The following is a 14,469-nucleotide window of genomic DNA, read 5'->3' as shown; positions in this document are numbered from 1 at the left end:
CCTAGTTCTCCTTCCCCACCTTCCATAAAGCCTTTCCTGCTACTTGAAAAAGTGGGTGATTTCTTCTTCCCTTGAGTTTTCAAAACAGTTTTTTGTGCCTCTTCTACTGGAGGCCCATTCTGCTTTGGATGATAGTTAATTGTGTTTGTCTTGACTTTCTATTTGTCATCCAACTCCTGATATTGGGAAACAAATCTTGTTCCTCTGTGTGCCCAGAGCAGTGCCTTGTACAATGTGTGTGCTCAGTAGACAGTTGGACCTGTGTCTACATGTGTATGGTGTTAGAGAATGTTCTACTTTCATTCTTTTACATTTAGCTGTCCACTTTTCCCTGCACCATTTATTGAAGAGACTGTCTTTTTTCCACTGCGTATTCTTACCTTGTTTGTCATAGATGAATTGACCATACACACAAGGATCCATTTCTGAGCTTTCTATCCTGCTGCATTGGTCTGTGTCTGTCTTCGTGTCAGTACCCTACTGTTTTGATGACTGTAGCTTTACACTATAGTCTGAAGTCAGGGAGCTTGATTCCTCCAGCTCCAATTTCCTCTTGTGTGATTGCTGTGGTAATCTGCAGTGTCTTTTGTGTTTCCATAGAAATTAACAATTTTATTGTCCTAGTTCTGTGAAAAATGCCATTGGTAATTTAAAAGCACTGCATTTAATCTGTAGATTGCCTTGAATAGTATAGTCTTTTGACAATGTTGATTCTTCTAGTCCAAGAATATGATGTATCTTTCCATCTCTGTGTCAGCTTCAATTTCTTTCATCAATGTCTTATAAGTTTTGAAGTACAGGTCTTTTGCCTCCTTAGGTAGGTTTATTCCTAGGCATTTTATTTTAATTGAAGGATAATTGCTTTACAGAATTTTGTTGTTTTCTGTCAAACATCAGCATGAATCAATAGGTATACATATGTCACCTCCCTCCCATAGCCCTCCCCATCCCACCCCTCTAGGTTGATACAGAGCCCCTGTTTGAGTTCCCTCAGTCATAAAGCAAATTCCCATTGGCTATCTATTTTACATATGGTAATGTAAGTGTCCATGTATTTTATTTTTGATGTGATGGTAAATGGGATTATTTCCTTTATTTCTCTTTCTGATCTTTTGTTGTTAGTGTATAGAAATGTGACAGATTTCTATGTATGGACCTATAACTGAATGAACATGGGCTCTTTCCAGCTGTTTCCAACAGTACCCAGCAGTCAGTGCCTGCTCTGAGGAGCTGAAGACTGCCCTACAGGCCGAGGAGCAGAAGGCAAGGTTAGAGATGTCCCAAAGCACTGGGCAGTGGCAGTCAGGAAGCCTAGCCCTCCACAAGAATCTGCCAGGGAATACCTTCACCTTAGACACATGATGCGTCAAATACTACTCTTTACCTCCTCTCTGGGTCCTGAGAACTTTATCTGTGAAGTTTTACCTTCTTTCACCATTTCACAAACTTGTAGAGATTAATTAATTCCCCAAAGAATCCCATTTCTCCAATCATAAATTGAACACCATAGATTTGCCCTGCAACCCATTTCAGATCCCCCAGAGGTGTTCATTTAGAGAAAAGATTAAAATCAAGGACTGCATAAATATAATTTTAGAATAAAACAAAGAGAGTAAGGAAATAAGGCATAAGATTAAGTTCCTTTGAACATGTGTTTACTGTGCTGCAAGTTTTCACAAAGCCTTGTCTTGGGCACTGAGGATGATCCAAAGATTATATAGGACATCGATCTCATTCATTAGATCCTGAGAGACTGCAGCCCTATAGCAGGAAGGGAAGGACTGGAGAGGGGTGGAGGCATATGTGTGTTTGGTGGGGGAGGGGAGGGGTACCACACAGGACTGCAGGCGTCTGGGGTGGGACCAGAGGGAGGTGAGAAATAATTGGGTGGTGGAGACACAAGAGACTTGGATTCAATCCCTGGGTTGGGTAGATCCCTGGAGGAGGGCACTGGCAACCCACTCCAGTATTCTTTCTTGCCTGGGGAATCCTATGGACAAAAGAGCTGGTGGGCTACAGTCCACTGGGTTGCAAAAGAGTCACACAGGAGGGTCCTGAGCACAATTTGCTACATTTGTATGGGGGTGGGTGGTGGGCAGCAGTTCCCACCACCACCACCAAGCAATTTTCTGCAACACCAGCAGAGTGTCCTACAGTTCAATTCAGTTCTGACACTGATCACTGGACAGCGACCGCATCAGAGCCCACAGGTCAAGGGTTTGGTCTCACAAGACTGCACCCTCCACTCCCCCACCTACCCCCACTCCCTTCTGAAGCCAGTCACAAGTCCAGGTTGGCACCTGTGCTTCTGGTCCACCGGCTATAGATGGGGGTTTAAATGACCCCCTCCTTAGGGTCAATTCACTTGCTAGAGCAGCTCACAGCACTCAGAGAAACACTTTACTTACTAGATCACCAGTATTATGGAAGGATATAACTCAGGAAGAGATGGGTGGAGAGAGACACGGGGCAGGGCGGGGGAAGGGTGAGGAGCCTCGGGGCCTCTCCAGGGACACTCCTCTCCCTGAATCTCTGTGTGTTCCCCAGCCTGGCTCTCAGAACTATGTCCTTCTGAGTTTTTGTGGAGGCTTCGTTGCATAGGCATGATTGGTTAAATCACAGGTCAGTGGAAACTGATCAACCTCCAGCCCTTCTCTCCTCCCTAGAAGTCAGGGTGTGGGACTGAGCATTCCAGCCAGCCTCTATCCTTCTGGTGTGATCCAGAAGTCACCTCATTAACATAACAAGACACATTTATGGGTCTTATCACTCAGGAAAGTTCAAGGGTTTTAGGAAGCTCTGTGCCAGAAATGGAACGAAGACCGAATGTGTACTTTTTATTATAAATCACAATATCATAGAGTGGGATTCAGATACAATAGGAAAGGCTTTAGGAAAAATAACAAAACCCAAAGTTCTAAGTCAGTAATGGATATAAGATGTGATATGAGACAGGTTGTTTTGGGGGGGGTGGAGGGGGAATGGGAAAAATGGTATTTAACCCAACCCAGTGCATCTGTCAATGTTCTTAGCTACTGACAACACCACTCTAGTTAGTTAGAGCATGAAGGGAATTTATTAAAGAATTTTATTAAAACACCCTCAAGACAGTGAAAGAACAACCTACAGGATGAGAGGAAATATTCTCAAATCATTTTCCATTAAGAGACTTGTTTCCAGGATATAAAAATTAAACACTGAAAGATAAATTTAAAAAGACAATTAAGAATGGGCGAAGAATGATTGCACAACAATGTGAATAAATGTACTTAATATCACTGAACTGTGCACTTAAAAATGATTAAAGTGCTCACTTTTATGGACTTATTTTAGTAAATTTACAAAATTCGAATGGGTATGGTGCGGAAAGGGGGACCCCTTCCAGGGCCTGAGGATTGGCTCTTGCCTAACACTCGGAAATGAATTGTTCAGAGAGACCCTCGTGCTGACAAAGCAAGAGCATTTATCGGAAAAGGCATGCGCAGGCAGAGAGCAAGAGGGCGAGGGGACCCGGAAGGACTGCGCTCCACGTGGCTCAGTCTCAGGTTTTGTGGTGAGGGGGTTAGGTGCCGGTCATTCTGACTCAGGGCTCTTCCGAGGGGAACAAGCATCACTCAGGATGGATCCTATCGAGAAGGATTCTGGGAGCTTGGCCGGACATATGAACTGGCATCTTCTCTGTCCTTTGGACCTGTTCTGAATTATTCTGGCTGGGGGCAGCCTCTTTGTTTCAAGTTCTTTACCAGAAGCTCCTGTTGCAGGATGACTCGTGCAGGTGGTTACTATGGTGCCTGGCTAGGTCAGGTGGTTTGGGACAGTTCCCCTAACGTAAAGGATTTTAATAGACATTCTTTCAGAGATGATACACAAATGGTCAAGAAGCACATGAAAAGATATTCAGCATTATTAGTCATTACGAAAATGCCAATCAAAACCACAATGAGATACCACTTTATGGCCACTAGGAAATTAGAACCCTAATGTATTTCTAGTGATAGTGTAACATGATGTAACTGCTTTAGAAAACAGTCTGGCAGTTCCTCAAAATTTTCAACATAGAATTATCATATGACCCAGTAATTCTTCTCCTAGATATATACCCAAGAGAAATGAAAATATATGTTCATACAAAAACTTGCACACAAATGTTTAAACAGCATTATTCATACTAGCCAAAAAGTGAAAACAATCCACTGATGAACCAATAAACGAAATGTAGTATATCCAGACAATGAAATATTATTTGGCAATACAAAGAATGATGCGCTGATACGTCCTACAATATGGATAAATCTTTAAAAATTTTTCACCAGTGAAAGAAGGCAGAACCAAAAAGACCACATGGTATATGCCTCCATTCATGTGAAATGCCCAGAACAGGCAAATCCCTAGAGACACAAAGTAGATGAGTGGTGGCTCAGGGCTGGGAGGAGGGGGAAATGGGGAGTGATCATAGGCGCACGTGAGCTTTCTCTTCAGGGTGATGAAAACGTCCTGGACGTAGATAGTGGACTTAGATGCTTGCACAACCTTGTGAACATACTAAAAGCCACTGGGTTGTACACTTTTTTTTTGAAGATTCATTTTTTAAAAATTGAAGTATAGTTGATTTACAGTGTTGCATTACTTCCAGTGTCTAGCAAAGAGATTCAGTCATATACACACATACACATACATATATATATCTTGTTGGTTATCTATCTTATATATATGGATTACTGGATGAATTTTATAGTGTGTGAATTATATCTCAATAAAGCAGTTATTTTTTTTTTTTTCTTTTTTAAGACTATTACATGGCTCAGAGAATCTCCCAGAAATCCAGAGAATTAGACTTGGAGGTTACCCCACTGAGAACGATGCCTAAATTGTGTCACAGGAAGGTTCCGGTTTGAGCCCAGCACTGTTCCTCTGGGCATGCGCGTCTCGGACCTTCACCCCTGCTGGCCCTGGGCCTCCATATCTTTCTACCAGATTCCACCACCTCACAGAAAGCAGCGTCCTTAGAGTCTGCTTTCCCATATGGCTTTCATCCAGACTGAAGCCTAGCAACTATCCACCTGACTGCCAGAGCCTAGGTTACGGTTTCAAGCCCCAGCTGTAAAGGAGGCTGAGAAAGCAGGCTGGGTGTGCGGACAAGTCAAACTAATGTCCACTACCCCCCAGTTCCCTCAGGGAGTTTGCTGGATAATGATTTTTTTTTTTAGATTTATTTTTTATTTTTTGAGGTCCTGTGCGGCTTGCAGGACCTTAGCTTCCCAACCAGGGATCAAATCCAGGCCCCAGCAGTGACACCACTGAGTCCTAACCACTGGACCTCCAGGGAATTCCCTGGGCAATGATTTAAAAATCACAAAATATTGGAGCAAAGTATTTGAAGCTCATGTGTTCCGACCATTTGGTCCAATGCCTAGCACACTGCCAGAGGCAATGGCAATTTCTAGCTCTGTCTGGCCTGACTTGGGAAGCACTTGGCGATGTTGATGACTCCTCTCAACACGTCTCTTCATTGTGTCATCCTTCTTGTACCTTCTAATAGTCTTTTTCTCACTTTCCACCCAGAGCTGCTCTTTTAGCCACTTCAAACTGGTTTTTCTCTACAACTCCGTATTGAATCCCACTCGATAAGTTAATTTGCACTGTCAATGTTATGGGTTGAATTGTGTCCCACTAAAATCCCTCTGTTGAAATCCTCACAGCCAGTACCTCAGAATGTGACTTTATATGCAAATACAATTTCAAAATAGATAGAAATAAGGGCAGATGTAACTGGTTACAATGAGTTCATACTGGAGTGGCTGCTACTGCTAAGTCATGCAGCCCACCAGGCTCCCCCGTCCCTGGGATTCTCCAGGCAAGAACACTGGAGTGGGTTGCCATTTCCTTCTCCAATGCATGAAAGTGAAAAGTGAAAGTGAAGTCGCTCAGTCGTGTCCGACCCTCAGTGACCCCATGGACTGCAGCCTTCTAGGCTCCTCCATCCATGGGATTTTCCAGGCAAGAGTACTGGAGTGGGGTGCCATTGCCTTCTCCGATACTGGAGTGGGGTGACCTCTAATCCAGTCTCCAGGGTGCGTGCTGAGTCCCTTCAGTCGTGTCTAAGTCTGTGCAACACTATGGACTGTAGCCCATTAGGCTCAGTTGTCCATGGGATTCACCAGGAAAGGAATACTGCAGTGGGTTGCCCTCTTCTAAGGGATCTTCCCGCCCCAGGGATCAAACCTGCGTCTCTTAAGTCTCATCTCTTGCATTGGCAGGCAGGCTCTTTACAACTAGCACCACCTGGGAAGCCCCAATCCAGTATCACTGGTGTTTTTATAGAAAGGGGACAATTGGAGGCAGACCCTCACACAGGGAGAAGGTCCTGTGATTGAAGTTATCCTGCCACAAGTCAGGAAACTATCAGAAGCCAGGGGAGAGTCCTGGCACAGATCCTTCCCTGGGGCCCTCAAGGGAGCATGGCTCGGTTCACCCACTGAACTTGGATCTTTAGCCTCTAGAACTGTGAGATAATAAATTTCTGTTGTTTAAGCCATTCCGTTGGTGGTATGGAAGCTCTAACAAATGTTGTGTATTTCCTTTACTTCTGTACTTACCTTCTTCTTCTAAGTGGTGTGTGTTTGCATGTTCAGTTGCTCAGTTGTGTCCAACTCTTTGTGACCCTATAGACTAGGGCCCACCAGGCTCCTCTGACGATGGGCTTCTCCAGGCAAGAATACTGGAGTGGGTTGCCATCTCTTCCTCCAGGGGATCTTCCAGACCCAGGAATTGAACCAGCGTCTCCTTGCACCACCTGCGTTGGCAGGCGGGTTCTTTTACCACTGAGCCACCTGGGAAGCCCTCTTATAAATGGAAAATGGTCTAATTTATATTTTGAGCCTGTAATACCCCAAATACTGCATAGGTCCATGTGGCAGCCTTGCCTGCTGCAACATTTGCAGTTAGATAGCCCACAGAAACCAGAAACCACTTGTTTCCTCGTCTTCATTTGTCTCTCGGTGAGGGGCACCCTCCATCTACCCCGCTGGCCATGTCAGAAGCCTGAGTGCCTGCCTACAGCTCTGCTCCCCCTTGTGTCTTGGCAACAAATCCTAAAGGCTCCACCTGTGGCACGTCTTTGGAGTGCTTCTCATCCATCCCAGCCCCACCTCCACTCCTTTCCTAGACTGTCTTCCTTCTAGATGCCTTCCACAACCGATCTCTCTGAAACGCAAATCAAATCAAGTCACTTATCTGCTTTAAAATTCTTCAGAGAGGCCTCGCCGCGTGCAAAGGTCAGAAATGAGCCAATAAGATCTTGATGATCTGAAATCCTTGCTGTCCTGCATAATCCCGTCTCTCACCATTGCACCTCTCACCTGCTTTCTGCAGTCATTCAGATGTTCAGATTTTCTTCCTCTTCATTCCACCTGATGCCCGTTCAGTCTTCAGAACTCAATGGCAGCCTCCTCTGGGGAAGCCTGTCTTGATTTCCAGCATGATTCAAAACCCATTTCAGTGTTCCTGTAACCCTCTGGACATGGACTATTACAGCAGTTTCACAACCGCTGAAATCATTGGTTTCCACTCCCCTTCTCTCTCCCTGCCCTGCTACTAGTTAGGCACTTTCGAGTAGAGACCTCAGGCTTTTTCCGTCAGTGTTTCCCCAGCCTCGTGCCTGGCACAGAGGAGGCACACAAATGTTTCTAGGCGGAAGGAAGGGGAGGGGACGGAGCGGGGAGATTCCCTACCTCGATCTAATTTACAGAATAAAATGGAAGACCTTGAGACACAGTAATTTCTCCTCGTTTTCCGTGCTCATTGTCAGAATTTACTTAAAGTAAACGCAGAGATTTTTTTCCCCCTCTCTCCCTTTGGGGGTTGTGATCGCTTTGAATAATGAGCCATTCTGTTCTGGAGGCTGGTCTTTTACAGCCGCGTCAAACTGAAGTCATTCCCCCGAAGGGACAGACTTTGCAGCGCGTTTACAGAGCTGGGGGAGGAAGCGTGCGCGGGAGCAGCCCCGAGGACCGCGCCCACCCTTCCCCTGCCCCAGGACTGCGATCGGCCCTCCCCCGGGAGCCGGCCGCCGAGCCCGCAGTCTGCGCGCGGGGGAAGCTGTCTGTATAGGGGCGCCGCACTGCGTGCGCTTCGCCTGCCTTTTGTGCGGGGATTAGCGCCGCGCCGGGGCCGGGAAAGCGGCGGGCGCCGGGCGGCGCGTAATCCAGGATTTGCTGGGGCCGCGCGGTTGATGGAAAACAGATGTCTCAGCCCCGGGCCTGAGCACGGGATGGAAGTGACCGACCCGAGAGCCTGTTGGAAGCGAGGACGCCGAGTCCAGGCCCTCGGGGATCCAGCGGAGAGGCGGCGCTCCCTCGGCTCGTCCGCTTTCGCAGCTTTAGCCTAGAGCCCGAAATCGCCGGCGGGTGCGCGGCTTTAGCCGCCGCGGGCCGCGCACGCCGCTCCAGTCGCCGAGCGCGTCGCCGTCGCGCGGTAAGTCGTGGTTGCTGGACGGCGGCCCGCGCTGCGCGTGGGCGGCTGCGCCCGTGGGCTGGGCCGCGTCACTCGGAGCCGCCCCTCCGGGCGCCGGCTCGGAGATCGCGGTGCGCGGAACCGGCGGAGACTCGGCTTCCGGGCCCTGGTCCGCGGGCCGGGGCGGGGGCTGGTGCTGGGGGAGCCGGGAACCCGCCGCCCGCCCCGCGCCTGCCCCGCTCTCCGGGGGCCGGGACCCTCCGCCAGTCCGGAAAGGGGCGAGCCCAGCTCGCTTTACTCGTCATTTTGCAACTGAGAGAAAAAGATATTCTGTAACCTTACAGCGCGCGATTTAATAACTGTCGAAAAGATGGATTTCCTTCTCTCTGCCTCGTTACATTTCGGTTGTTTTCCTCCAACCAACTCCTGAAACCGGGTTCCTTCCTAATTAGCTTCCACTCTGATCCTCTGCCCAAGTTGATACTGCAAGTCTGGCTTCTTGGAGGAGAGAGATGTTGATTTTTGAGGGTTTTCAGGGCTTTTGGGGATTGATACCTTCGGAAAATACATGTACCATGTTGAAAACCGCATGCTGCGGACAAATTAGGTAAGAGTGGGAGTGGGGAGGAAGGCTGGTCTCATAAAGCGCCTGTCAGATCCCATGTTTCTATGAACCTTAAATTAGTTTCCACCTGTAATCCAATCCCACAGGAAGCTAGTTCTCTCTCCACCCTTCCCCTCCCCTCAGGATTCACCAACCTTAAGAGCAGAGACAGCTTTAGATTCAAATGCTTTTTAAGTGGTTAATTTTAAGCACCTAGACATCCAAGAGTAGGTGAGCCCCTCGGGTGGGAGGGACTACTGTCATAGGAACAACGCTCACCAATGCTTTTTTTCCTCCGTTAAATAGTTTTTAGCCTATTTTCTTATAAAAATTGAGAGTAACTTTTGCATCAATCCATAGGATATAGGGTGGGTTTGTTGCGCGACTCGTTGGTGTTTCCGGGTCCTTTGTCAGGGATTTGAAGATGGACCGTGCATGCTGGGTTCACTACCTGTCGTTCTCTTGACCTCCGGTCTCAGATGGCCACGTGATTTCATCCCTGGCAAATTTAGTTGCCTTTGGATTGAAAGGAACAAAAGAGCAGAAATGACTCAGAACCCTTGGGCTACCACAACCTGAACCAAAGATGCGAAGGATTTGATTGAATTCTTTATGACGCACATTACCTTGTTTCCTTCCTCTTCAAATATGTCTAGCAAGTAAGAGTCAATAATGGATGTGAATTTGAGCAGACTCCAGGAGGTAGTGGAGGGCAGAGGAGCCCGCATGCTGCAGTCCATGGAGTCCCAGAGTCAGACACAACCTAGCTGCTGAACAACAAACAACAACAATTTTAAAAGAAAAACTACCTCATTCCTCCCTTAGGGTAAACCCAGATTTGGTTGAGTGGGGCATGGCCGCTTACACTAAGGAAGTGTCTTCATGGTGGAGATAATTCATATTTTGGGCTGGGGAGGGGTAGGACTGCACCAGTCTCACTCACGCCCACATTTGTACATTCTTTTCTGTGGACCCTACCTTTTTCTTCCTACCATATTTTATACTATCTTATTTAGGTACATACCATGACTCTATTTTGGCTCATGGAATCTAGCATATGTACCTTTTAGAGGCAAGTTTGTTTAGCTGACTGTGTCCCCTTATCAGTATTAGAACATTTCCCCCAAATCCTGCATATGTTTTCCTGGAAAACTCTTTATCAAATCCTCCATTGGAAATTCCATTGTATCTTTCAAAAGTAAACCTGACCCAGGGATTGAACCAGTGTCTCCTGCGTTGCCGGCAAATTCTTTACCATCTGAGCAACCAGGGAAGCCGTATGTGCCATAGATCTTGAATTATTTTTCTTGCATCATCATTTTAATGTTGACTTGCATGGTTTCCTGATTGCCTGGTCAGCTTTTTGTTCCTGCTTCATATTGAAACACAAATGGAAAGAACTTCTCACGTTTCTTCTCACATTTCTTCACACTGAACAGAGCATACACACTGACCTTTTATTTGGTTTGTCCTTGGGTTGAATTCTGTCCTTGGAATTTCTGTCCACTGCTTGCTTTAGAAAGAAGCTGGATATTTACCTTGGGGCTCAGGCGTGATATGTTTATTTGGCCTTGTCTGAGCAGCAGTAACTCATCACCACTCCAGCTATTGCTTGATGAGAATTTGGCCTACTCAACGGAGATAAACCAGTCTGGTAATTGGCACTTTCAAAGTGCCATCCTGAAATCCTAAAACCTGGGAAGATAACATGATCAGAACCTTCTCCTTCTCTTATTACTGAAAATGACACTGCTTGGTTTGCAGTAAATCCATCTTGGATTGTAAATCCGCCAAAGACGACCTTAGTTTGATTTGCACAGGTTCTGAAGGTTGATGCTGGCAGGTGTTGGCCGGGTGCTTTTTGATGCTGCTGCTAATGAGGCAGATAGAAACGGTGATGGTTTTCCTTTGGGGTTTCATGAGAAAATACCTTCGTGGATATGTTTGCGAGGCCTCTCTGAGACTGTTATCTTAAATATTTTGCATCAGGGCTGAGGCTCTGTCATTTTCCATCACCAGCATTATTTCTTATTCTTTTAGATATCAGACCTTAAGACTGGCCTGCCTGTTGACAGGTCTAAAAAAGTCAGTGCCAGTTATCTAAGAGTTTAGTTTATTTTCTCTGCAAGAAAATGGTAAGTCTTTGATATGGCTAGTATTTGTTCCTAGAGTTAGAAGAATTGGTAAATGCAGCCTTCGAGATAAGTAGCTAGAGAGGAAATGAAGGGGAGGAAATCTAATGACACTGAGCGAATTGTTTACCAGCCACTCAGCTTTTATGTATTTTTGAAGAGTGGAGTGGTAATTCCACCTCAGAAAGAGAGCTCGTTGGCAAATACAGATACTGGCTCCTTGCTATGTAAAACTGTTAGTTTTGCATGTCCTCTCTTTGAATCTCATCTTGATCCTAGAACTGAAATATCCTCTCCCTAGAATTTACGATACTTTCTTTTTTTTCATAACATACTGGATGTCTGGATGACATTTATTTAGGCAGAAGAGCTGGCCAGAAAGATTAGGATGTGTACTTGAGTCAAACAAAAACACTGTGTCGGTCAGCATCTTTATTCATTTATGACAGTGTGGAAGGTCTCAGATAGAAGCTGTGGAACTGGTTCGCTTCCGCCCTACCTGCAGTAAAATGATCAACATGCAGACTTCTGGCACCAGAGCAATTTGCACAAATATGCTGGAGGCAGTTGGAGTTCAAGAAGTTGATTAGCCATTTAAATCAGTATATCTTTATGGGAAATGTTTTTCAGGTTTCAGAACGTCTGCTGTTTGAGCAATGTCTTTTTTGGTTTCAGTTGTTCTAAACCAAAATATCTAGAGAGGCATAAAGTCTGGCCGACCTGCTTGTCCCCCTCTAGGCTCAGGACTGGCGTTTTGGAACTTTCATTGCCCACCTTCAAGGATGCCGATTTTAAGGACCAGGAAACAAATAACATGGGAAGGCTCTCAGGGTAAGACTCCTGAAAAGAGAGATCTGACACAAGACCAAAAATGTGAAAGATTACACCCAGTTTTGTTTTAGAATGTTCTGTCCAATCAGGTAGAAGAAAGGAAAGCTGTTTTTCAAGCCCCATCTGTCAACCAACAGGATTTGTTGAACAAATATTATGTTTCAAACCCACTGCTTTATGATCTAAGAGGTACAATAGTGTAAAAGGCAGAGCATGAGCCTTGAAGGAATTTTCAAGCTTTGGTGGTGCCATTAGACATCAATGAGCATCCTTCTCCCAGCTGTTCACTGATTTCCTTACCTGGGTAACCAGGTCTAGGGCTGGGCTAGGAGCCCCCTCTATAATTCAGCTCAGATGCCTGCGAGTTGATTCCTTTGGCAGCAAAAGTTGTGTTCTTGGCCCTTCAACACGACCTGGATAAAGTGACACTTTCTGTCGATCCCCAATTCAGTACATGGCTCCATTCCTGTGATATTCCTTCCCCAGCCATCAAACAGTTCATTAATATCAAAATAACCCATAATAGGGGCATAGCTATCCTTGAGATTTGCCTTAATTTAGAGGACAGGATCAGGTCTCTTTCATCTTGAAAACAACCTCTCAGACTAAACAAAGACAGAATGTTCTCTTTTTGCTGACCACATGCAATTTATTTAAATTAGTGTTAAACATTCGACCATGGTGTCAAGGCTATAGTATAAACCCATCTGAAAGAATGAGTTTTCTAGGCCTTCACTGAGGGATTAGAAAAAAAAAAGGCATTAGCCACATCGCAGGGGATTTGCATCCTGTTAGCTTGCCTGGATGTCCTCCCTGTTGAGCACAATGGCAGGGCACCTGGCTGTCTTTGTAGCTGGGCAGCCTGCCTCAGTTAGAATTCTGCTGGGAGTGAAGATAGTGAACTGGAGGCACAGGAGGGGATGGGAAAGGGCAGGAACCTGCAGGACTCAAAAGAAGGGAAGCTTGGGGTCAGTTCTGACCCCTCCCTTTTTGTGTAGTTCAAGGTTAACGCAGTTTCCTTTAGTTTTAATATGTTTTTAATTCAAGTATAGTTGATTTGCAGTGTTGTGTTCATTTCTGCTGTACAGCAAAGTGATTTAGTTTTGCATATGCGTACATATATGTACATTCTTTTTTTAATATTCTTTTCCATTATGGTTTATCATAGGATAGCGAATGTAGTTCTCTGTGCTATAGAGTAGGACCTTGTCTATCCATTCTACATATAACAGCTTACCTCTGCTAATTCCAATCTCCCACTCCATCCTTCTTCCAAACCCCGCCCCCTTGGCAGCCACAAGTCCATGATTATGTTTCTGCTTCATAGGTTATTTGTATTTTGATTCCACATGTAAGTGACATGGTATTTGTCTTTCTGACTTCCTCAGTGTGGTGGTCTCTAGGTCCATCCAGGTTGTTGCAGATGGCCTTATTTTATTCTTTTTGTGGCTGAGTACTATTCCATTGCATATATGTGCCTTGTCTTCCTTTCCATTCATCTGTTGATGGACATGTAGGTTGTTTTCATGTCTTGACTATTGAGAATTTTCTGCTATGACCATGGATGGGGTGCATGTATCTTTTTGAATTACAGTTTTGTCTGGATATATGCCCAGAGATCGGAGAAGGCAATGGCACCCCACTCCAGTACTTTTGCCTGGAAAATCCCATGGATGGAGGAGCCTGGAAGGCTGCAGTCCATGGGGTCGCTGAGGGTCGGACACAACTGAGCGACTTCACTTTCACTTTCATGCATTGGAGAAGGCAATGGCAACCCACTCCAGTGTTCTTGCCTGGAGAATCCCACGGACAGGGGAGCCTGGTGGGCTGCCGTCTATGGGGTCGCACAGAGTCGGACACGACTGAAGCGACTTAGCAGTGCCCAGGGGTGGGTTTGTTGGATCATATGGAATTCTGTTTTTACTTTTCTGGGGAACTTGCATGCTGCTTTCCATAGCGGCTGCACCAACTTACATTCCCAGCAATGTAGAAGGGTTTCCTTTTCTCCACATCCTCTCCAGCATTTATTTGTAGACTTTTTATTTATTTTTAATTATTTTTATTTTTCTGGCTGTGCCTCACAGCTTATGGGATCTTAGTTCTCCAACCAGGGGCTAAACCCTTCCTCCCTGACTACCAGGGAATTCTCTGTAGACTTTTTGATGATGGCCATTCTGACGGGTGTGAGGTGATACCTCATTGTGGTTTTGATTTGCATTTCTCTGGTGATTAGGGATGCTGAGCATCTTTTCCTGCAGCACAGCTTGCTTTAGTGGCAGCACGGGCTGTCTCGGTGCGCATCGTCTCCCTCGTGTTGGTGAGTGAATTGCCTCCTGGTGGAGCTTGGGGCCACCGGCACCCTGGCATTGTTCAGCATGTGTCCAGGGCTCCCTCTGCCTACCTCCTGCATTGATTTTTTTTTTTAATTTAATTTTTATTTTATAATGGAAT

General features: G+C 45.8%; 1 protein-coding gene and 2 long non-coding RNA genes across 9 annotated transcripts in view; 1 reads left to right on the top strand and 2 right to left on the bottom strand.

Moving 5' to 3' along the window:
• The window catches only part of TRIM2 (tripartite motif containing 2), a 132,473-nt gene that overhangs the window by 11,148 nt on the left and 106,856 nt on the right, over positions 1–14,469 (top strand). For 2 of the 7 annotated variants that reach the window (XM_055550896.1, XM_055550897.1), the window contains exon 1: positions 8,018–8,472. The exons of the other annotated variants lie outside the window; for them this stretch is intronic. The gene's annotated coding sequence lies outside the window, so the exon portion shown is untranslated. Of the gene's footprint in view, positions 1–8,017; positions 8,473–14,469 lie in introns of those variants that run through there. 7 annotated transcript variants of the gene reach the window in all.
• On the bottom strand, positions 3,058–7,775 carry LOC129630353 (uncharacterized). The gene is made up of 3 exons (XR_008703647.1): positions 7,359–7,775; positions 6,597–6,793; positions 3,058–3,823 (listed from the first exon to the last, which is right to left on the bottom strand). It is a non-coding gene; the product is annotated as an uncharacterized LOC129630353 (long non-coding RNA).
• On the bottom strand, positions 9,278–10,690 carry LOC129630354 (uncharacterized). The gene is made up of 3 exons (XR_008703648.1): positions 10,510–10,690; positions 9,682–9,822; positions 9,278–9,571 (listed from the first exon to the last, which is right to left on the bottom strand). It is a non-coding gene; the product is annotated as an uncharacterized LOC129630354 (long non-coding RNA).

The sequence above is a fragment of the Bubalus kerabau genome, chromosome 16 (assembly GCF_029407905.1).
Source record: "Bubalus kerabau isolate K-KA32 ecotype Philippines breed swamp buffalo chromosome 16, PCC_UOA_SB_1v2, whole genome shotgun sequence".
Lineage (NCBI taxonomy): Eukaryota > Metazoa > Chordata > Mammalia > Artiodactyla > Bovidae > Bubalus > Bubalus kerabau.
This window is presented reverse-complemented; position numbering and strand designations above follow the sequence as displayed.